This window comes from Hordeum vulgare, chromosome 2H (genome assembly GCF_904849725.1).
Source record: "Hordeum vulgare subsp. vulgare chromosome 2H, MorexV3_pseudomolecules_assembly, whole genome shotgun sequence".
Lineage (NCBI taxonomy): Eukaryota > Viridiplantae > Streptophyta > Magnoliopsida > Poales > Poaceae > Hordeum > Hordeum vulgare.
In genome coordinates, this window is record NC_058519.1 from 349199476 (window position 1) to 349202634 (window position 3159).

Below are 3159 nucleotides of genomic sequence, written 5' to 3' on the forward strand. Positions count from 1 at the left end.
GAATTAACGTCGTCGTTTCCTTCGTCGGAATCTATGTCATACAACACATACTGTCGTAAGAGTTGAGGCCTAGCTACTCTCTCCAAATAATTTTCAAATAAATCTGAAAATAAACTAGACCCTGGAGCAATGTTTTTCAAAAAGAATCAATTCAAAAGTTGTTATAGATTAATAGTTATAAGCAAACAAGATTAAGGATCGTTCTGTAATAAAACATAATCTGTCTAGGGGCTAGTTTGACAAAACCCAAAACGCCCGAAGTGGTTATGCGCCAGCCCACAGCGAAAACAGCTTCTGGAGAAGGCGCCTTCGACGAAAACTTTTCAGAAAAGAATAGAACTCTGACAAGAGGGTCCCACCCTGTCAGGTTTGAATCTCACCGACGCTAGAGGCGTGCGGTGGTCGCCGGAGGCAATAGAAGGAGGGGAAGGACAAGCTAAGTTCACCTATGCACTCACCGAGTTCCTGTGAATCGATGAGAGGTGGATTGAACTGAAGAGGTTGCTCCCTGTCGACGGCGAACTAGCTCCGATGGACGATGGCGTCCGTCACCACCGAAGCTCACCGAAGGAAGGGCCTACGACCAAATTGTAGAGAGGCTCGGGAAGAGGAGCTCACCAGGGAGCTACTGAGAGGCTCGGGGGCTCACCTCTCCGCTTACCTTGCTCGAGCGACATCGAGCACACAAGCATATCGAATTGGCCGGAGTTGGAGTAGAAGGCTTCTTCGAGGCAATTCTCTGGCTTGGGCAAGGCTTCGGAGTGAGGGGAGGAGGAGGTGAAGCTGATGAGGGGTTTGGCAGCAACGGATGGGCTCTATTTATAGAAGCCTGAGAGGGGTGCCGTGGAGCTTAACTCCGGCTATCAATTCCGGTGATCTAGGGGCTTAATCAGGCGGTTAGGTGGTCGGGTCAATACCTACTCAGTGCACGGACTCCATTTCTGGTCAAAGCTCGAGCAATCATCGGTGCAGGATGCGGCTCGATGTTGCGGCTCTCTCTGTGCATGGTGGAAGCACATGGAGTGTTCTACGGTGCCCGGGGCATGCGATGGTAAACGCAGCGCACACTGCTGGACAGGAACACGCGGAGCTCGCACACGCGAGGGGTGGTGCCGAAACGGTGAGGGCTGTAGCAGGGGGGCTCTGGAGGCCACGACAGTCGCTGATGGAGCTGCTGCCGGTGTTGGTTGGCTCAGGCCAGCTCACCACCAATGCGAGCATCCGTCCAAACGAGCGTGCGGCGGGTGGATAGGCTCGAGCACAGGGGCGAGCCATCCTTGGATACGTGATATGAACAAGCATTTCGAGTGTAGCAATGTTCGTCCTGAGGATTTTGTCAAATTTGCAACATTCCAGTTGAAGGGGCAAACTTCTATCTGGTGGCAACAGTTGAAGGATTCAAGAGGCGCTAGAGTGATCACTTGGGATGAGTTATGCCATGACTTCAGGTCCCACTACATTCCTTCCAGCTTCGTGGAGGAAATGTGTGAGAAGTTCACGCGCTTGAAGCAGGGTGGTAACTCTGTGTACAAGTACAACGTTGAGTTCCACGAGCTAGCCCGATATGCCTTGCACGATATACCTGATCAGAAGAGCAAGATTTATCAGTTCAGAGGTGGCTTGAAAGAAGATTTGCAGTTAACTCTTGCTTTGCACGATCCTGAGGAGTTCGACAAGTTCTACAACTTAGCTCTCAGGGCAGAGGCAGCCTTGCTTAGGGTGGAGAATTCTAAGAAGCGCTTCAGAGATTCCAGCTCTTCCTCTACTCAAGTGGTTCAAAAGCAACAAAAGTTTTAGGTGTCTCTTCCTCCTCCTCGGCACTCGCAGCAACTCAAGCATTCTGGTGGCCGTGGTTCTTCCCACCCACCCAACCCTGTCTTTCAGTAGAGATTCCAGCATCAGAAGGAAGGGCCTCCTCAGACTCAGTACCGGCAGCCAACAAAGGTTACTTCTCACAAGTGTGGGCAGAAGGGTCATTATGCCAACAAGTGTACTTCTAAGCTTCGACTGTCGCCTCCTCCTCCAGGCAAACCTCCATGTAATGCTCTTGTCAAGTTCAACCCCAAGTCAGCTCGAGTCGACATGATGAATGCGGCTGAGGCAGAAAACTTGTCAGATGTGATCATGGGTAACCTCCTCGTTAATGATATTCCTGCTAAAGTGTTATTCGATTCTGGCGCATCGCATTCTTTCATGTCATATCCCTTTGCATCTGGTAATAATATTGCGACCAAGTTTCTTCCCAAGTCATTGCAAGTTGTGTCTCCGGGTATGCGGATGAGCTCTCAGTTGTTCATTCCGGATGCTTCTATCAAGATAAGCAGTTATTCTTTTCTGGCTTCTCCGCATGTCTTGGGCAATTCCGACATTGACTTGATCCTTGGTGGACTGGTTGTCCATGAACAAGGCATCGATTGATTGTGAAGCTAAAGAAGTGAAGCTTACCCACTCTTCCGAGGATGTGATTATATTCGTGGTGCGTGATGATACAATCCGTCTGTTCTCTTTGAATGAAAAGGGTGTGATTAATCCTATTTCGCAAGTCCCAGTGGTCTGCGAATATGAAGATGTGTTTCCAGAAGAGCTGCCAGGCATGCCTCCGCACTGAGAAGTTGAATTTGTCATTGAGCTTGAGCCAGGCACCAAGCCCGTGTGCAAACGGCCGTACAAATTGGGTCTAGAAGAGTTGAAGGAACTTAAGAGGCAACTAGATGAGCAGGAGCGTTTGGGTCTGATTAGACCGAGCTCGTCTCCGTGGGGATGTGGAGTTCTGTTTGTCAAGAAGAAGGATGGCACGTACCGGCTGTGTGTCGATTACCGTCCATTGAACAAGAAGACAATCAGGAACAAATATCCACTTCCGAACATAACTGAGTTGTTCCAACAGTTGAAAGGTGCTAAGGTCTTCTCCAAGCTCGATCTCAGAATGGGGTATCATCAAATTCGCATTCGCGAAGAATATATTCCGAAGACTGCCTTCAGGACTAGTTTTGGCTCGTATGAGTATACGGTCATGTCTTTTGGTCTGGCAAATGCTCCTCTGACATTCTTTTGATTGATGAACTACATATTCTCTCCGTTCAAGAATGACTTTGTCTTGCTCTATCTCGACGACATTCTGGTTTTTTCTAAAACTGAGGAAGAACATGAAGAACATCT